Raw genomic sequence first — 22110 nt, 5'->3', positions numbered from 1 at the left:
TTATAAATTTCAACATAACATCCCAACTCCTGCACTCAGTAAATTGAATTATGAAAGGCAATGTGCCAAAAGCTTTCTTTACAACCTTATTTGCCTATGCACCACTTGAAAGAAACTATGTATTTCTGTATTGCCATATTCCTTTGTTCTACTGCACTGCTCATTGTCCTGCCTAGTGGGAAGATTTGCTAGTGCTGCACATGGGGTTGGGTTGGGGGGGGAGTGGCTTAAACTCGAGTTGCGGGCAGTTGGGAACCAGAGCCAGAACTAACAGTGGAATGGTTGTTGGGAAAGATGGTATTAATTTCTTTTATTCTATTTTAGCTCAATGCACTATTTAATGATTTGATCTGTTTAAACAGTATTTAAGACAAGCTTATCATTGTGTCTTGGTACATGTGACAATATTAAATCAATTCCAATTTCATTACTGAACTTTCTATTCAGGGATCCAGTTATGTTCTGTTCTCAATTACAAGTTGCCTCATTCTCATTCCAGGAAACAGCAGAAGATTCACTCCTTATTATAATTCTTCACATGATGACGTCTTCCTAGATCTCCTCTGCATCCCTTTTAATGGTTTCGTATTCTTCCTGTAAAGTAGTGACTTGAAATGTACAAGTTACACTAGTTATACCCCTAGGCTGGTGTCCCCCCTGCCTATCTATAACTACAATGCCCAACTAATTGATTTACATAAGTCCTGACTGGGAATTCATGGTAGTGGAGTGCGAGGCGAGGGCATCGGAGTTTGAAGTTCAATTCTACTGTCCTCTGTAGAAAGGTTTGTACCTTCTTTACCTGTACACATGGGTTTCCTCTGTCTGGTCTGGTTTCCTTTCACACTCCAAAGGTATACCGGTTAGTAGGCTAATTGGTCATTGCAACTTGTCCTGTGATTAGGCTTGGGTTAAATCGGTGGGTTGTTAGATGGTAAAGCTTGCTGGGCCAGAAGGGCTTGATCCACACAAAATAAATAAATGTATTTTTAAAAAATCCTTCTGTGGAAAACAGCTTCATTTGAGCTTAAAAAATTACAGTAGCTTCAATGAAGCAGGAGACAGCAGGATCATCTTCCCTTTTCTCTCTATGCTACAGGATTGAACTTTGCACGTCCTCCCAGTCACCCCAGTGGTCAACTCTCTGACAGTCTGATGAGATTCAATATTTAACGACTAACCAGCTCACCATGCCCCACCCCCCTCGACTCAGGTGGGCAGGGCACGCTGGGAGAGAGTTGGTTGATTTTATTAACTGTATGTGCAATGGTCTCTACTCTGAAGCTGAAGTTCAAAGTAAAATTTATTATCAGAGTACATAATGTACATGTCACCACATTCAACCCCGAGATTCTTTTTCTGCGGGCATACTTAGCAAATTTATAGAACGGTAACGGTAAACTGTAAACATCAGGGACTATAAACTGTAAACAAACTGTGCAAACTAAGTAACTAGCAATAAATAACGAGCATGAAGTAACAATAAAACAGAGCCCTTAGATAAGTCCTTAAAGGAGTGCAGCTATCTCCTTCTGTTCAAAAGCCTGATGGTTGGGGGGTGGTAACTGTTCTCGAACCTGGTGGTGTGAGTCCTGAGGATCTTGTACCTTCTACCTGAAGGCAGCAGCGAGAAAAGAGCATGGCCTGGGTGGTGAGAATCTTTAATGATGGATGTTGCTTTTCTACAGCAACAATTCAAGGAGATGTAGTCAAAGATTGGAAGGGTTTTACACGTATTGTACGGGACCCAAACCACTATCTTTGTAGGGTTTTCCACTCAAAGGCATTGGTGTTCCCCTACCAGTCAGTCAGCACACTTTCCAATCTACTGAAGTTTGCCAAACCTTGGCAAACTCCTGAGGAAGTAGAGGCACTGTCGTGCTTTCTCAGCAATAATATTTATTAATAATAGGTCCAGGACAGCTCCTCTGAGATAGTGACACCCAGGAACTTAGTGACTGACCCTCTCCACCTCTGATGAGAACTGGCTGATGAAGTTCCGGTTTCCCTCTCCTAAAGTCTACAATCGGTTCCTTGGTTTTATTGACATTGAGTGAGAGGTTGTTGTTATTACACCACTCAGACAAGTTTTCAATCACCCTCCTGTATGCTAATTCATCACCACCTTTGATACAGCTTACAACAGCAGTATCATCAGCAAACTTGTACATGTGACGGAGCTGTACTTAGCCACTCAGTCATAGGTGTAAAACAAGTAGAGCGGGGGCTAAGTACTCAACCCTGTGGTGCTCCTGTGCTGATGGAGATTATGGAGGAGATGTATTTGCCAATTCAAACTGACTAACATCCACAAGTGAGGAAATCCAGGAACCATTTGCCCAAGAGGGTATTGAGGCCCAGATCTTGGAGTTTACTGGTTAGTTTTGAGAAATGGTTGTTTTAAATGCTGAGCTGTAATCAATAAAGAGCATCCTGATCTTTGCTGTGCATCGTTGCTGTCCAGGTGTGGCAGGGTTGTGTGAAGCTATCCTTGCAGTGTCCATTATTAAGGACCTCCAGCATGCAGGGCATGCCCAGACAGACACTCAGCAATTCAGGAACAGCTTCTTCCCCTCTGCCATCCAATTCCCCAATGGACTTTGTAACTTTGGAAACTACCTCATTTTTTAAATATACAGTATTTCTGTTTTTGCACAATTTTAATAATCTATGTAATTGATTTACTTGTTTATTTATTATCATGTTTTTATTTAATTTATTATTTATTTTCTCACTCTGCTAAAATATGTATTGCATTGAACTGCTGTTGCTCAGTTATCAAATTTTACGTCACATGCGGGTGATAATAAAACTGATTCTGATACTGAGGAGGCTATTTCCATGATGGAAATGGCTGACTTTACAAGCCTCTGTACCTTTTTCTAATCCTGTGTATTCGCCGCTCCATTCCAAAGGATGACATAACCATTTAAAGTGCTCCCCATGGTGCACCTGTATAAATACACTAGATTCTTCGGTGACATACCCATAATGAAATGTAGCTGTCGTTGTGCCATCTTCATAATTGCATCAGAATGTTGGGCCCAGGTTAGATCATCAGAGATGTTCACACCCAAGAATTTAAAACTGCCCATGTTTTCCACTTCAGGCTCCTCAATGAGGACTGTTGTATTTCTTTCTCAACTTCATGGATTCACTAGAGGGGCAGCTTCAATATCCCAAGTTTGATAGCAACTCAACAGCTGGATAAGATATACCAATATTATTCAACAATTAAGTCCCCCCATGAGACCACACTCTATATTACATAAACACATAGAAGAAGAAATACCTCTGAAATGTTGTGCTTGTAATAACTGCCTGAAGTGAATGTGCAGGTTTTGAAAGTGATCACATATTCTCTCTATGTGGTGACTATAAAGTTATTATAAAGCAGGTCTCTGAGGATTAAATGTATTCCCTCACAGCTACCAGGGATTTAAATGCCAAGATAGCTGCTGTAAAGATTCAATCAAAACTAGATTTTTGCCTCCCCCTTGCCCAACCGAAAGCAGACATCTTTGCCAATGAAATTATGATTATTTGCAATTTCAATTGTTCTGTAGATACTCTATTTGTACTTAAAATGAGCAGATGTTTCTTTATTCAGAAGCAATGGTCTTATTTGTTCCCCAAGTTTCTCAAAGAAGTTAATTGATATTAATGCTGTTTCTCTCTCTCTCTCTCCCTCTCTCTCTCTCTCCTCTAGATAGCCCAGTATCTCCAGCTTGCTTTATTTCAGATTTTCAGCAACTGTCATTATTTTTCTTGTCTTCAAGATCATGGACTATTCAGATGAATAGTTGATTCATGGGGAAAATGGAGGCCATGTTTAGGGAGATGTAGGCCTGCGATGGATAAATAGACTCAGTTGGGTCAAGGAAAGCTTTGCTAGGGAGGTAAAGAACTTATCTGAGCAAGTGAAGGTCTTTGTGCTGGGCAAGTATATCTCTACAATCCCTGAGTCAGATGCTTTCATTTGTGAAAGTCTGGAATGGGTAAAAGAAGACCTTATGAAGTGTGTAGGTTGGCACAGGACAGATGGTATGCTCTGGGCAGTTAAAGGCCCGGCTTGGAGAAAAACACAAATACAAAGGCAAGAGATTGCAGATGCTGGGATCTGGAAAAACGAACCATCAGTAAGTCATGCAGCATTTTAGAGTTGAAAAGAAATGTTCACACATCAGGACAGAGAACAGAGAGGGAGAAAGTCTGTTTAAATAGGAGAGGAGAAATGATATGACAGGGGCCCGAGGTGAAGACAGCAGGCAGAGTTTTTGAACTGAGACATTTACTCTGTTTCTCTTCCCGCTTGTTGTAATGTGAGTATTATTAAAAGTAAGATAATATTAATCAGGAAGCTGGTGGCAGCAAGGGGTTTGCAGGGTCTTTACTTCCACTCTTTTTACTCCCAGTATGCATTGTATATAGTTCCTCCACCCATTCCGCACGAGGTACCTGAAAGTCTCTGTGTTGTAAATATCATTTGTCATCCCAGATAAAGATGCTCTTTTGGCCATCAAGTTGTCGAGTGGTCTTTTTGTAAAGTAGAAGTTACCACATATTTTTGGCGACGAGGTGAACTGGTTTTGTGGACGGGTCGGTCCCGTTTTCAATCAGGAGCCTTGTGTTCGGAACGGTCGGGGTGTTCGACGAGCAAATCGAGGAGTAGCCAGAGTACGAGGAAAGGTTGGGCCACTTTTTCTGTGCTACTGGAATCACTGAGGAGGCTAAGAAGCGCTCTATTCTCCTGAGCGTGTGTGGGGCAAAGACGTACAAGCTGATACGGAACTTAGCCACGCCAGGGAAACAGGAGAAATTCCATACGACGAACTGGTCAAGCTCGTGGGGAACCATCACAATCCGAAGCCTTCAGTGATATTTCAACAGTTCAAGTTTCACAGCCATGTCCGAAAGCCAGGTCAGTCTGTGGGTGATTTTGTGGCTGATGCACCATCAATAACTCACACTGAGACGTAGGCGAGATATCGGCTTTTATTGACTGGAAGAAGGAACCAGGAGTGAGTGTCTATCATACAAGGTCCTGGAGACTGAGGCCGATCTTCAGGCCGCAGGTCTCCTTTATACAGGGGCCTGTGGGAGGAGCCACAGGAGCAGTCAGCAGGGGCGTGTCCCAACAGGCACATAGTTCACCACATTCACCCCCCCTTCGTTTGAAAAAGTCCTCATGTAGCGAAGGTTCTTACAAGTCAAGCCGATCAGGCGGTCGAATCTGTCGCTGCGATCTACGTAGCACCGGCTGTGACCGCATAGGTGCCGGCAACATTGGCGATTGCACAGGGGACGGGGGTTGCGCGTGTTCTTGCCCACTAGGCGCCGGTGATCCCTCATGCATGTGCGAGGCGCCTGGTATATATGCGTACGAAACGCCCGGTATACAAGTGTCGTGAGGAGTCTGTGTAGGGCCTGGTGAGTACGGTGTCACCTCTGGTGCAGGGTTCACAGTTACCGGAGAGCCTTCAGGGTAGTGGTCTGCTGCACCTGCGGGTGCCAGGTCGCGGATGGAGACCGTGTCCTCCCGCCCATCAGGTAAGACCACGTAAGCATACTGGGGGTTCGCATGGAGAAGGTGAACCCTCTCTACCAGCGGGGAGTATTTATTGCTCCTCACATGTTTCCGGAGCAGCACTGGCCCCGGGGACGTCAGCCAAACTGGTAGGGTGGTCCCAGTGACAGACTTCCTGGGAAAAGAGAATAGGCGTTCGTGAGGGGTGGCATTGGTGGACGTACATAACAGAGAGCGGATAGAGTGCAGTGCCTCAGGGAGGACCTCCTGCCATCGAGAGACCGGCAACCCTTTGGACTTGAGGGCTAAAAGTGTGGCCTTCCACACTGTGGCATTCTCCCGCTCTACCTGGCCATTACCCCGGGGATTATAACTCGTGGTCCGACTGGTAGCAATGCCCCTAGCTAGCAAGTACTGGCGCAGCTCTTCACTCATAAAGGAGGACCCTCTATCACTGTGGATATAGCAGGGATACCCGAACAGAGTGAAGAGCTGGCGCAGGGCTTTTATGACGGACGTGGCAGTGGTGTCGGGGCAGGGGATGGCAAAGGGGAACCGTGAGAACTCGTCAATAACACTGAGAAAATAGACATTGCGGTCAGTGGAGGGAAGGGGGCCCTTAAAGTCAACACTCAGGCGTTCAAAAGGGCGGGTGGCCTTGACAAGTTGTGCCGTGTCAGGACAGTAGAAGTGCGGTTTGCACTCGGCACAAATTTGGCAGTCCCTGGTCATCGTCCTGATGTCCTCCAGGGAGTACGGCAGGTTCCGAGCTTTCACAAAATGGTAAAATCGGGTGACCCCCGGATGGCAAAGTTGAGCATGAAGGGCGTACAGCTGGTCGAGCTGTGTGCTAGCACATGTTCCCCGGGATAGGGCATCAGGGGGCTCATTGAGTCTGCCAGGCCGGTACAGGATATCATAGGTGTAGGTGGAGAGTTCTATCCTCCACCGCAAAATCTTATCATTTTTGATCTTGCCCCGCTGTTGGTTGCTGAACAGGAACGCAACCGAGCGCTGGTCGGTCAGCACAGTGAATCTTTTGCCAGCAAGATAGTGCCTCCAGTGCCTAACAGCCTCCACTATGGCCTGGGCTTCTTTCTCCACCGCGGAGTGCCGAATTTCAGAGCCTTGGAGGGTGCGAGAAAAGAATGCTACTGGTCTGCCTTCCTGATTAAGGGTAGCAGCCAGAGCGAAATCGGAGGCATCACACTCCACTTGGAAGGGAGCGGTCTCGTCCACTGCATGCATCGTAGCTTTGGCAATGTCCGCTTTAATGCAGTTGAAGGCCGCGCAGGCCTCAGCAGAGAGGGGAAACGAGGTAGACTTGACCAGGGGGCGAGCCTTGTCTGCGTAATGGGGGACCCATTGGGCGTAATAGGAAAAAAACCCCAGGCACCGTCTGAGGGCCTTGAGAGTGGTGGGAAGAGGGAGCTCTAACAGGGGGCGCATACGTTCGGGATCAGGCCCAATAACCCCGTTTTCCACGACATACCCAAGTATAGCAAGGCGGGTGGTACCAAAAACACACTTGTCCCTGTTATAAGTAAGGTTCAGAGCTGCGGCCACTTGGAGAAACCGTTGGAGGTTGGCGTCGTGATCTGGCCTGTCATGACCACAGATGGTGATGTTATCCAGATAGGGAAATGTGGCCTGCAGTTGGTACTGGTCCACCATCCGGTCCATTTCCCTCTGGAAGACAGAGACACCATTCGTGACACCGAAAGGGACGCGCAGGAAGTGATAGAGCCGGCCGCCCGCCTCGAAGGCGGTGTAGGGGCGGTCCTCTGGGCAGATGGGGAGCTGGTGATAAGCGGATTTCAGATCTATTGTCGAGAACACCTTATACTGAGCAATCTGGTTGACCATATCCGCGATGCGGGGTAGGGGGTATGCGTCAAGCTGCGTAAACCTATTGATGGTTTGACTATAGTCCACCACCATCCTATTTTTCTGCCCAGTCCGAACAACAACCACCTGGGCCCTCCAAGGGCTTGTGCTCGGCTCAATGATCCCCTCCCTGAGCAGCCGCTGCACCTCCGACCGAATGAAGGCCCGGTCCCCCGCGCTGTACCTCCTGCTTTTGGTTGCCACAGGTTTACAGTCGGGGGTCAGGTTGGCGAACAGCGGTGGGGGAGGGATCTTGAGAGTGGAGAGGCTGCAAGTGTCGGTAGCGCAGCTGTTGGCCTGGTTCTGGATGGGATGTGTGTGTCCGTGTGTGTGTGTGGTCAGTAGCGGGGCATGTGAAGAAGTCCCACAAAACTGAGGATTCTTGACAGTGAGTGGTGGGAGGGGCCCGTCGTATACCATAGTCACACTTTCGAGATGGCTCTGGAAGTCCAGCCCCAATAGCACAGGTGCACACAGATTAGGCATGACCAGCAGTTCAAAGTCCCGATATACTGTGCCTTGCACCACCAAAGTCGCTACACAACCCGCCCGGATGTCTGCGGACTGCGACCCAGAGGCCAAATGGAACCTCCGACTGACCGGCCGCGTTGCAAGTCCGCAGCGTTGCACTGTGTCCGGGTGAATAAAACTCCCAGTGCTGCCCGTGTCAAACAGGCATCCAGTCCAATGCCCCTCCACCTGGATGTCCATCATGGATCTTGCAAGCTGGTGTGGGGCGCTTTGGTCGAGAGTCACAGTGGCCAGAGTTGGATCGCCGTCGGGGTACCCGGTCAGCATCGGAGGGTCGGGGGCGGGGCATGCTGACGCCGACAAAGATGGCCGCTCACATCCGGGGTACCCGGTCAGCATCCGAGGGTCGGGGGCGGGGCGTGCTGACGTCGACAAAGATGGCCGCCCACATCCCGGCATGCAAGATGGCGGCCCCCACGTTTCACCCGCAGCGCTGCACTCCGCTCGAGGTTGAGACTTACAGACCTTGGCGAAGTGGCCCCGCTTTCCGCAGCTGGAGCAGGTCGCTTCTCGCGCTGGACAGCGTTGTCGAGGATGTTTCTTTTGGCCACAGAAATAACAAGGCACGAGCTTCTGACGGGCTGCCGCTGTGGTCGGGTCCGGGCGGGAAGCTCGTGGAATCGCGACTGGCGGCGGCGTTGGCGAATTCGCTCCCGGGAGCCGGCGGTGGCGGGGTCTGAGGCGTCCACGAAACCGGCGGGGAATCGCGCGACTGGACAGCGTCGGCGTTATGCCGCGCAGCTTCTAGAGCGTTGGCCTTCTCTATCGCCGAGCTTAAGGTAAGATCCGAGTTCTCCAGCAGCCGCTGGCGCATGTACACTGACCTCAGTCCCGTCACAAAGGCGTCTCGCACCAGCAGCTCCGCATGCTGTTCTGCCGTGAGCGTCTTGCAGTCACAAGCTCGGACGAGTGTCTGTAGTGCTCGGAGAAACTCAGCGCACGATTCGCCAGGCCGCTGTTGCCGGGTAGCTAAGCGATGTCTTGCGTAGACGGTGTTCACCGGCCGCAGGTACTGTCGTTTGAGGGCGTCCAGTGCCCCTTCGTAGGTCGGCAGGTCCCGGATAAAGGAGTAAACTTTGGAGGAGACCCTCGAGAGTAGGATTCTGTGCATAACGGCGGGTTCAGTCGCACGAAGCTCCGCCAAGTACGATTGGAAGCATGCAAGCCAGTGTTCAAAAGCGAGAGCTGCGTCAGGGTCTTGAGGGTCCAAATCCAACCGGTCCGGACGCAAAACGGGTTCCATGTTATAAAACTTCCAGTCAATAAAATTGATGCACCATCAATAACTCACACTGAGACGTAGGCGAGATATCGGCTTTTATTGACTGGAAGAAGGAACCAGGAGTGAGTGTCTATCATACAAGGTCCTGGAGACTGAGGCCGATCTTCAGGCCGCAGGTCTCCTTTATACAGGGGCCTGTGGGAGGAGCCACAGGAGCAGTCAGCAGGGGCGTGTCCCAACAGGCACATAGTTCACCACAGTGGCCGAGCTTTGGCAGCTGTTGGAGCATTGCGATTTCAGAGCCGTGTTGGATAACATGCTCTGTGACAGATTAGTATGCGACATTAATAAGGACATCGTACTACACCACTTGTTGGGGGAAATCCCACCGTTGACTTTCAAGACAGCCCTAAAGATTACTTAAGGCATGGAAATGGCTGCTAATAATGCCAAGGATATTCAGAAAGGACATGGGGGGTCGCAGGCCGTGGCAGTGCTCCAAGTCAGGAGGGAGACTGGTAAACAGGCAAAGCGGATGGGATGTTTTTGGTGTGGAGGGAATGCACTATGCAAATGCTTGCAAATTCAAAGATACAGTCTGCCATGCTTGTAGCAAAAAGGGACATTTAGCTAAAAAGTGCAGGAGCATAAAGGGTGAGGTTAAACATAGGCAGGAGAAAGCTCAACAGGCTCAGGCAGCCACACAACACCTAGGAGAAGCAGACGAGGAGGCAACGTGTGCCCACAACGTGTTTGGAGTGGAAACGGATGAGGGACCACCTGAACCATATTATGCCACAGTTACTGTCAAAGGAAAGGACATTAAGTTCAAGATTGATTCAGGGGCTACTGCATCAGTCATTAGTGAGGAGACCTACAGGAGGACATGGGGGTCCAACCTGCCTCCCATCAGACCATCTAATCTCCAACACAGGACCGATACGGGGCAGCCCATACCTCACTTAGGGGTGTTATATGTGGATATTTCAGCCAGGGGCCAGAAGGCTGAAGCTAGGCTGGTGATAGCTAATGGCAGTGGGCCCAGTCTTCTGGGCCGCGATTGGCTGCGCAAAATCCGGCTCAACTGGCATGAATTTAAATATGCACACATGACGGAAGAGCGTGAGGTGCAGCGTGCAGATGAAGTCGCCAATGGCAATGTGAGTGACAGACATAGTCCGGACACATTTGAGAGTGAGCTCGCAGCGCAGCTTGCGGCTCTTCAGCCTATTACAGGAGCAATTGAAGTTACCCCCTCGGCACTGAAAGCCAGCATGCCACTTCTAGCATGGTGAAGCAGTGACCCAGCTCTTGTACCACCTGCCCAGTTACAGCAAGGTGCATCTCAGCCTGATGATCCCGCTAACAGGAACCTGCATGTGAAGCCAATCGTAACAGTAGCAAACGGAGCACCTGCAGGCGATGTAAGAACAGAGCCTCCAGGACCACCAGACAAGCATTCAGAAAGCACTCTAAGTGATTTGACAAAGAAAGTAGAATTTTCTGGAGGCAGTGGCCCACTGGGAATCCATGTGGTGCCTTTTAACTCTACGCTGAGCGGAAGATTCTTTGGCCTGAGTATTCATGGTATTTGTAATGTGTGATGAGCAAACCAGGCTGAGATGGGGGTCAGGGTTGACCCCCCCCTGTGAACTATGCTGCTAATGAGAGAGAGAGAGAAGAGGGGGGAGGCATCCTGCTGCAGATGCTGATAATGAGAGAGAGAGAGGGATGAATTAGTATTATGGCTTCTTCTCTAATTGTTTACTTTGCTCCAAGGACACTCTCTTTGCCGCTCGTGTGGATTCCTGCTGAGACAGCAAGGCAGTACCAGGTGACTGACAGTTGATGGATGGCTGGTACCCTGGCAGGGGAGATAAAAAGCAAGGCTGCTGAGACACAGGCAGACACGCCACAGGACACTGAAAGAGCATTGTGCACCCACAGGAAGGTGGGGGTTTGGATGATCGATTCAGGGGAATTGACCAGAGGCTCACAGTGTGTGAAGGCAGACCGGTGGGGGCATGTGTGTGTGTGTCCACCCTCACCTGGGTGACAGGCTCACCACTGAAGAACGGTCTGGCCTTGTACAGAGGGGTCACAGTCGGTAACTACAACAGGACAAGAAGACAACGGAAGGTTTGCCTGCAACTGCATCACCTTTCGCTCTCTCTCTCTCTCTCTCTCTCTCTCCAACTGTACAACAGCAACTACCTCCACTCAAACTGAACTGAACTGAACTGAACTCTGCACTATCATAAGACTATTCATTTACCCCTAGACTTCGATCGAGCTTGGTTTTTGATTCCTATTTCTACACTTCTGTATATATCATTGCTAACCTGTTTTATATATTTGCATTTTTATAGTACTGTATTACCTACTTTACTAATAAACACTTTTAGTTACAGTAATACCAGACTCCAACATATTATTCCATTTCTGCTGGTTTGGTAACCCGGTCGCAGGGTACATGACATGTTGAAGAGAACAGTCGTTCAAGAAAAAGAGAACCTGCTCCAGGAGAATGAATGTATCATCAAAATCAATGACTGTGATTTAACAGACAAGACCTTTGTTCAAGTACAATAAGTTTTCCGCAGTCATCAGTGTGCGCCTGCATCATGAGTCCGGCTCAGGGGTAGACAGTTCCATGGAATTTCCAATGGTGAGACAGACTACTGGGGAAGCACGTCCACCAGTGACTTTGCTAGAAGGAGAGACACTGGCAGAAGGGGCAGAGTCCCCTGAGGAGGATGGACATTCTCATGTAGACATACAGACCCCTCTCGTGTCCCCAACACTAGATCCACCCAAAACATCCTCACCAGCGGTGCCTGCTGGGTCACCCGGCATAGTGCATAGATCGCAGTGCCCTCGCAAACCTCCTGACAGACTGAATCTTTGATCGGATAGTTTCTTTTGTTGTTAGATTGAATGTTGAGTTTGCCATGTTTTTTTTAGGTGTTTTTGTATTGGTAACCTGTTGCTTACGATACCACTGTTTTTATTTCCCAGTTCTTCTATATTTGGGGAATGTTGGATTTTAAAGGGGGAGAAATGTTGTGTAAAGAGGGTTTCTTCTTTTTGTTAACTAGCAGGAATGCTAATTTACTGATAACGAGAATGGTATTCCTTTGTAAACCAAATGGGGATTAATGTTCTTTCTTCTGAGTCTGTAAGCTTTTGTTGACGGGCTTTTGGGCAGATCGGCACGAGGGGGTCGAGAGAGAGGACGCAATGGTCTAAGCTGGGTGAGGATCGGACCCCAAAGGGGGGTCCGAGGCCGGGAGATTCTCCAGGGGGGGGGGAATGAAGCTAGATGTGCTTGGTTGACCACTCGGAGGGTCCTGAGCTGTTTGGAGAGTCCGAGGAGTTCGGAGGGTCCTGAGCTGCGAGTCGAGGAGTTCGGAGGGGATCGAATGGTGGCCAGAAGACTTCAGAAATTGAGCTCCAACGGCTGTGCACGAAGTGGTTTGGACTTTGATAAGTTTGGCGCCTTTTCTTTAATTTTCTCTTCATATATACTGTTTCGTTATTAATCACTTAGTTATAGTAACCTTTATAAATTGTACTCATTTAATCGCATATGGTGTACTGTCTGTTTTTGGGCGAGGCGGGGACATCACACAGCATCCACACCAGCTGATTACCCAGTTTGGCGGGGCCGAAGGCTGCTCCCCCTAGACGAGAATGAGCTGAGCGAGCCTGAGGCGACCCAGGGGGTTACATTGTGGGGTGCTCGTCCGGGGTTGATTTCTGTGGAAGCTGTGTGATCACCCTCTTTAAATTGTGTCTGCGGCGAAGAGCTGGTGTGCCTTTGTGGGTGTGCAATTGCTGGTTATCGCGGTGTGTGTGTTGGGTGGGGTGGTTGCTGTTGGCTGACGAAATGGTGGTGGGACCATGGGTTGTCCGTACTGTTTGGAGATTGAGGAGTGACAGGTTGGGATGTTTCAGCAGTGGTGAGCTCCGCCCAGTTGTTGGAATAATGTCCAGCCCTAAAGGGGCGGAGGCGTGGACGGAGCGGACACCTCAGTTGTTGGGTGAGTGGCAGTGCTTGGCTGAGGAAAAGCGACAGGGACGGGTTGAAAGTTTGAGTAGGCGGGCTGGTGACTTTGTTAGAACTGTCAGGCGCAATTACCTCGAAGTGACCGCTGCCAGTTCTGGGAAAGTGTGGGAAAATGCGTGTGGTTCGACTGGAAGTCAAATGCCGCAGCTGGGGGGCTTATCATATCCGTGGCAGGAGATTGGTGGAAAGTTTTTAGGGTATCCCTTTTTGCCTAGAGGGGCAGATAAATTGCTTGTGGTGCCAAGGGGATCTGTCAAGGGGATCAGTTGTTCCGTTGATTCGAGAGGTGTCGGGAAACTTAGAGGAGGCCCAGTGGGGGAACGGCTTGGGGTCTCTGGGGGAGCACGTTCCCAGCAATGTACCAAGGAACTCCCGAACGGAGCAGACCCTATTCCTGAAGGCTTAGAGGGGCCATGCGCACAGGTGTTGTTACGGATGGATGGAAGTCAAGTTAAAGCCATCCTCGGCACCGGGGCGCCGGTGAAGTTGCTGTACAGTTTGTTTCATAACCGTTATTGGAAGCATTTACCCTTGACGACATTGAGGACACTGGAGATTCGGGGTACCAGTGTCGGTGATTATCCAGACAACGGTTGTTGGTCAGTGAAAATGGAGTTCTTGGAGGCAAATGTGGAGGAGACTGAGGTTCAGGAATCGTTAATGCTGATGTGTCCGGACCCTGTTGAGATGGGCAGAGTTTCTGTTCTAGAGAGAACCAAAATCCTGCTGGTGCGCTTGGGAGCCTGCCCGGAGGAGGCGGGTGAGCGCTGTTTGGAGGCATTGTCGATGCACCCAGGGTTTCGAGCTGCTTGTGCGGACGTGTGTAGCAGCATTGGGCTGATACCGAATTCAAACAAGAGCCAGTGGTGGTACGGCCTGGGGGAAGTATCTGAGGGTGAGACCCTCTTCGTGGACACTGCGAAATACCACAAGGGAGGGGAGTTGACTGCTGAAGACACCTCGGAGAGGGAGAGGTTGCGGCGACTGGCCCCTACAGCCGTGGAAGATGTAGGCAGCGTGTGTATGGATTATATTGCATTGAAGAGGCGCACTGTCAGTGACCAGAATATGGCCCTGAGGGCCAGAGAGGCGATGGCCTGTCTGAGTGGTGTGAAGTGGTTTAAGGTGCTGGATCTGAGGAGTGGATGTTGCCAGATCCCGATGAGTGGGGCCAACAAGGAGAAGACGGCCGTTATAAATTCCCTAGGAGTCTTCGGGTCCGAAAAGATGCCACAGGGCATATCTGGAGCCCTTGCAACCTTCCTGCGGGGCAGGTGGAAGACCATAGGAGATGTGGAGGCGTTTGGAGTTTTGGTGTATGTGGATGATCTATTGGTATTTGGATTTGCCTCAGGAGAATATGAAGTGAGGTCGTTGCAGGAGCAGCTGAGAACTACCGAGTTAAAGTGTTTTCGGGACACGTGCCAGGGTGGCGAAGGTCGCAGCTCGTGAGAGACTGTCTCTACGGAATCAAGTTTGAAATGAAGACGGAGAGACTGGAGAAAGTGATCTGGAACCATTCGGAAGACTTACAAGTTGGAGAGAATGAAGAAAGTTGTCTGACTGAGGGTAATAGCAAACTGAGAACCCGGAGAGGGGAGTTTGTGGAGGTGAAGAAATTACAGATGAATCTCAGAAGAGAGAAGCGGAAGCTTGAAGGGAACCTAAAGATGACCATCGACAGTTCAAATGAAGTGCAAAACCTGAAAGTTGATCTGGAAGAAGTCATGAGGAAGAAAAAGCTGGAGAGAAGTGCAGTGAATACTGAACAGGAGGCTGAAGAGACTGCGGGAGCAGTGCAGGCCACGTGTTTCTGTTTGGAGAAGATCAAACAGCAGCTACCGATCACAGGAATGAGGAAGAATACAGATTCGATGGATGATGTGCTGGATGTGTGGTACATGCTGCCTTTTGCTGACTTTCCCTCGATTGAGGAAGAGACCTTTGGCCCTTCTCCCATTGAGTCAGGTGTAGCGGGGAGGGTTAGCTGTGTGCAGTGTGGGGCATGAGTGAGAGGTTGAGAGAGGAGTTGGTAGTGGGCCCAAGGTATCCCCAGTTGTGTCCGAGCCTGAAGGGTTTAGGCGAGGGGGTACGGAGGCCTCAGAAGGGTTAGGGAACTCCCAGATAGTTGGCCTAAGTAGCGCCTGAGGAACAGGGCGTGAGGGTTACTGTGTGGGGAGGAGATGTCACTGTTTGTGCTTGGGTTACGGTGTGTTGGCAGGAAAGGTGGCGAGTTATTTAGTAGTCATGAGGACATCTTTTATTTGGTGGAGGGAGAGTGTAAAGAGGGTTTCTTCTTTTTTGTTAACTAGCAGGAATGCTAATTTGCTGATAACGAGAATTGTATTCCTTTGTAAACCAAATGGGGATTAATGTTCTTTCTTCTGAGTCTGTAAGCTTTTGTTGACGGGCTTTTGGGCAGATTGGCGCGAGGGGGTCGAGAGAGAGGACGCAATGCTCTAAGCTGGGCGAGGATTGGACCCCAAAGGGGGGTCCGAGGCCGGGAGATTCTCCAAGGAGGGGGGGGGGGAATGAAGCTAGATGTGCTTGGTTGACCACTCGGAGGGTCCTGAGCTGTTTGGAGAGTCCGAGGAGTTCGGAGGGTCCTGAGCTGCGAGTCGAGGAGTTCGGAGGGGATCGAATGGTGGCCAGAAGACTTCAGAAATTGAGCTCCAATGGCTGTGCACGAAGTGGTTTGGACTTTGATAAGTTTGGCGCCTTTTCTTTAATTTTCTCTTCATATATACTGTATCGTTATTAATCACTTAGTTATAGTAACCTTTATAAATTGTACTCATTTAATCGCATATGGTGTACTGTCTGTTTTTGGGCGAGGCGGGGACATCACACAGCATCCACACCAGCTGATTACCCAGTTTGGCGGGGCCGAAGGCTGCTCCCCCTAGACGAGAATGAGCTGAGCGAGCCTGAGGCGACCCAGGGGGTTACAGTTGTGAAGTGAGTATTATTAAAAGTAAGTTAATACTAGTCGGGGAGCTGTTGGTAGCAAGAGGTGGGATCTGGGGTTGGCAGGGTCTTTACTTCTGCTCTTTTTACTTCCAGTATGCATTGTATATAGTTCCACCACCCATGCCACACGAGGTACCTGGAAGCCTCTGTATTGTCAATATCATTTGCCGTCCCAGATAAAGATGCTCTTTTGGCCATCAAGTTGTCGAGTGCTCTTTTTGTAAAGTAGAAGTTACCACACCGCTGATACAGACAGACCTACTATTTCCAGAATGTTCTGTTTCTGTTTCATTGTAGAAGCATTGTCTTACTTTTCTTAGTTGAATGGATTCTTTGTCAACATGTAAAATACCCCCCCTTTCCAATGAATTAAATCTTTTTCTCTAAGACCTTCGAAAAGCTCATAACAACAGCTCAGAAGCAGCCTCATAAATCTTACAGCTCTGTCATTTTATACTTGGGGAAATTAGCTCCAATGATCACCATTAGTCTGTCCCCAAGATGTTTCCTACATCAGAATGTCGAAATGTTAACAATAACATTTAACTCAAACCTAAAAAGGAGTCACGCCTGCTATTATAGCCTTCAAATTCTTTGTCCTTTCCACACCTGCAGCAGTAATTCATTCAGCTTCATTCAATATGTGCATACTTGTCCGCATGCTTTTCCTGCTATATATTAAGCTCTTTTTTTATTGCACCGTAAATCAAAATTCTTAATAAGAAGGATGTTGTAAAAGATAAAACTCATTGCGCAAACGATTTAACATTCAGCTCTGAATAAAAGACTAAGTAAGATTTCATTTCAGTGCAATTGTAGTAATTTGGTATAGCCAGATGAAAGAAGATTGGCATTACAGATTCTAAATTATTTATTAATCCCATTCTGTGATTTAATTTTGTTAATAAACAGGGAAGATTTAACGAGTATAATGAAATTGTGCTGCCTTTAGCATATAAATAAAGTCTAATCTCTTGACAAGACCGGGGTCAATATGTCTCACAATGTAATTTAGCATGCCGTTATTGTGGAATTTTTGTGTTCAATACTTTATCAGGCATTAGTCTAATTAATTTAAATTACTAAAACAATCTCACAATGTTTTGAGAGGACCTATCAACAAAATGTTGGTGTGTTTCTGGTGTTTGGGCACTAAGAATCTTGATTTGTTAAAAATTTTACGTACAACACATAAGATTGTCGTGTAAGACTCAGATGGAGCAGTCACTGTACTTTGAAGGGCAGAGGGGCACAAGCTGAGCTTGAGCATATTTAAAGCAGAAGTTGATGCATTCTTGATTAGTAAGGCTGTCAGCGATTATGAAAAGAACTCCATACCCCTCTCATCCATGCTCTTATCCAAACTTGAAATTGAGCCCGCATTCACCACTTCTGCAGGCAGCTACTCACACCACCCTCTGAGTGAAGAAGGTATCCCTTATGTTCCGCTTAAATATCTCACCATTCACCCTTAACCAGTAACCTCCAATTCTAGTCTCACCCAGCCTCAGTGTAAAAATCCAGCTACATTTACCCTATCTGTATCCCTCATAATTTTATATGCCTCTACCAAGTCTCCCCTCATTCTCCGATAAATCCTCACCTATACAAGCTCATGTCCTCAGGTTCCAGCAGCATCCGTGTAAGTTCTCTATGGACTCTTTCAATCTTATTCAATGCTCAATACAGCCAAAGGGAAGTGCAGTCTTCTTCAGTGACGTGTTAACTGAAAAACAACATGCTACAACTGCACTTCCGGGGCAGAACCCTTTGCTGTTGTCTGTTATATTCACAGTGACCACTGACGTTTTATGCAACTAGCTTTTAAAATGTGACGGGGGTCAGCATTATACTGAACGTCCTTGTGAACACACACAGGTTTAGCCCACGTGATTGTGGTCAGCCTTACCCCACACATCCGCCCTAGCACACTGGCTCAGTCCAGGCCTCCAGCTGTAGAGCCAGAGGAGGGGGCATGGAAGGACCCAGGCATCATGGCCAGGACATAGCGGAACCATGGATCAGTCTGTACAGCCAGTGTGCACCGTCCCCACACACATGTCCACAACAGTCCCTTCCCTCTGTCCATAACTGTCACGGCGCCAAATTTGGTGCAATAACGAAACAAAAGGCAGCACAGAATAAGCATCCTTGCCAAACATGAGAGTACAAACAGCTGTCAACTAATCGCCCTAGTTAGTTCCCATGATGCCTTCAGTTTCACTAATAGGCTGTCCTTGTTTACGGTGAACTATAGTTTTGCATTTAGAGATGCAGCAAAGCAATAGGACCTTCCAGCCCAGTGAGCTCCTGCTACCCAAATACACCCAGGTTAACGTTACCCTACGAAGCCATATGTTTACTGGGATATGGGAGAAAACCAGAGTACCAGGAAGAAACCCATGCAGTCACGGAGGGAGCAACAGTTTCCTTACGGTCAGCAGCAGGAATTTAACCTGTTAGCATTGTAAAGCGTTACACCAACTGTGCTGAGCTACCATGTCACCCTCACGCTCAATAGCGAATTGCTTTGAAGTTTACTGTGGATCTGAGGGCTGTTAGGAGTTCGTAGCTGCTTCAGTTAAAGGAGATAATAGATGATGCGCGGAAAGTAGCAAGGGCTTTCACTTGCCGACAGCCGCCCAGAAATGTCCAGGGAAATCTATCTTTACCCCTTCTGCTCCATGTCACAGGTGCTCAACGTGCATTAGCGATTGGGTGATTGTTGCCATGTGTAAAGAAATACATCTGCAGGGAAAAGTTTTGTCTTATGTGCTGACCGTACAAATCATTTCATCACAACTGCACATCAAGTTAATAAAGAGGAAAGGCAGTAACAGGATATGAAATATAGTGTTACGGTTACAGAGAAAGTGCAGGGCAGACAGACAGTAAGGGGCAAGACCATGGCAAAGTGGCCCGCAAGGTCAAGAGTCCATCTTATTGTACAAGATGTCCTTTCAGTCATCCTGTAACAGCAGGATAGAAGCTGCCTTTGAGCCTGGTTTCAATAGGTACTTTTAATGTCAGAGAAATGTATATAATATACATCCTAAAATTCTTATTCTTCGCAAACATGCACGAAAACAGAGGAGTGCTCCAAAGAATGAATGACAATTAAATGTTAGAACCCCAAAGCCCCCCAGATCCCCCTCTACAGGAATTGCAAGGCATTAGAACACCAGACCCTACAAAAGATTGCAAAGACTGCTGAGAGGATTATCGTGATCTCTCTTCCACCCATCCGAGATATTTACCAGGAGAGCTGCATATGCAAGGCCCTTAGCATTGTCAGTGATCCCTCCCATGCACTTAACAATCCTTTTTACCCCCTGCCATCAGGCGATGGTATCGTAGCGTTAGGCCAAGGACTGTTGGGATGGGAGACAGCTTCTTCCCCCAGACTGTGAGACTACTGCCGTCACCCAGGTCTCAACACATATGAATCACCAGTAGTGTTATACTGTTTGCCTTTTAACTTGTGTCATAAATGCATATTATTAATAGTTAACTTATTTGGTACTTTATGTGTTATATGTACTGCGTAATGCACCTTGGTCCAGGTGTTTCGCTTGGCGGTATACATGTCAATGGTTGAAATGATTATAAAGTTGAACTTGAACTTGAAGAAAACTACAAATGTTAGCTCACGATGATAAAACTGATTCTGAAACTGATGGTCTTCAACTGGAGCCTCGTTGGAATAGTGGGTAACTTCAGGTGGCAAGAGAGCCTGGAAGAGCAAGCAAGTGGATGCCTGATTCATGAAGAAGAGGTGGGCCAGATGGGTGGAAGGTCAGAGCGCTGGGGCTCTCTGCAGAGTGCTGAGGAACTTGGCCCATGGGTACGTTGGTGTGCAATGTCTCACATTAGCATTGCGGTTAGTGTGATGCTATTGCAGCTCAGGGCGTTCCGAGAATCGAGTTCAATTCAGGTATGTCAATATTCAATACAGATGGTATGTCCTCCCTGTGGAATGTGTGGCTTTCCCTCGAGTACGCCAGTCTTCTCCCACAGTTCAAAGATGTTCCCGATAGGTTAATTGGTCATTGTAAATTGTACGGTGATTAGGTTAGGATTAACTGGGCTTGTCAAGGGTTGCTGGGGTGGCATGCTGAATAGATAGATAGATAGATAGATAGATAGATAGATAGATAGATAGATAGATAGATAGATAAATGTATAGATAGATAGATAAATAGATAGATAAGATAGATAAATGTATAGATAGATAGATAGATACCCTCTCTGGTGGATTCCCCAACCACAGAAGACATAGAGGATACTTAACTAGACTTACTTCCTGCAATTGGACCCTGCCTTTCTCTTCATGGCCCATGCAATTTGTAGTCAAATGTCTACTCTCCAATCACAAATCTAATGTCAAATGTGAATTGCAGCTGATTGTCTTCACTGTTGTGACCAGCAACCTTTGCGCATGTGATTTCAAAATGCAGTGCGCATGCTGGGAATTGATAATATTTCAAAACGGATTTTACACCTCCATTCAAATGCAGATCACATAAAAAACATAGGTAATGCAATTGAATTTCAGAATGGCTATTTTCTTAATCCAGACGGCTGAGAAATTCTATAACTTATCAAAGTAACAGCAGTCTTTGAACCACACCGTGGTGTCTGTAGGCTCTTTAGTGTTGCTGCTCACTAAGGCAAATAATGGAAGTAGATCTACCAGAAGGCAATTTATTGAAGGCAGTAACCCAGCTAATGGGGTGCAAAAATATATCAAAAATCATACCGCATATTATAGCCATTTCTTAAAAGATACACAGTTACATTGGCTACTCGGTGTCACCTTTAAAAGGAAGTAATAAATCTATACAAACTTTTAACTACTTGAAATCATAGCTTACAAAAATCTATCAATTTACCAAATTAGGACTGTAGTCTAGTGTAGCTTTCTCTGTGTTTGTTTGTTTGTGTGTTTTTTACGTAGTTCCGCCTAGTTTTTGTACTGTGTCTTGTAACACCATGGTCCTGAAAAACATTGTCTCATTTTTACTATGTACTGTACCAGCTGTTATGGTCGAAAAGACAATAAAAGTGACTTGACTTGATATCCAAGTATATAATTAATTTATTATTTATAAAGATGTACTCGCATTAATATGTTTAATCTATTATAACTTACTGAAGTTATGAACTACAAAACTCAGCTCTCTGAGCTGCAGTAATCACCTCTGAAGCATTCTCACCTGGTACCAATAATTCCAATATATTTCTTCTCCAGGTAACATCTGGTTTCACATCTAGATCATTTCTAAATATCGAACAGTCTGTTCAATTACTGTTGTGGATACAATTACATGTTGTATTTGATATATATTTGAACACCATAAGTTCAATTGTAATGAATTCCACTTTGGGTGCCTTCCATTTTGTTAAATATTCATTCTCAGAATATGGACTTCACTGGCAATTTCTACAGATCTTGTTCATTCGTGATGAGGAGGCAATTCAGAGTCAACCATGTTGGTGTGACTGCAATCACACGTAGACCACACTGGATCAGGATGGAAGACTTCTTTCCCTGAATAGGTTATTAAAACACTATAGTTTCTGGTTATTATTACGAAGAGTAGCTCTTATTCATATTTGTTTAATTGCTTGGATTTATATTCCCTATATACCATGGTTAGATTTGAACTTGTGTCTTTGGAGCAAATAGTCCAGAATCCTGGCTGCCAACCTACTAGCTTAGCCACTAGGCAACTGCACCCATTCATCTCAGTGCCTCTGCTTTCACACTAACTCACGTCCCAACTCCCAGTCTGACACCCTGTAGTCACCTGCTCCTTCTACTTTCCTGCTGACCTTTTTGAAGTCCGGAGGTCATCTCCTCCGACTTTCTATTTTGGAATTATCGCCCATGCTCTCAATTCT

This window comes from Hypanus sabinus, chromosome 30 (genome assembly GCF_030144855.1).
Source record: "Hypanus sabinus isolate sHypSab1 chromosome 30, sHypSab1.hap1, whole genome shotgun sequence".
Lineage (NCBI taxonomy): Eukaryota > Metazoa > Chordata > Chondrichthyes > Myliobatiformes > Dasyatidae > Hypanus > Hypanus sabinus.
This window is presented reverse-complemented; position numbering follows the sequence as displayed.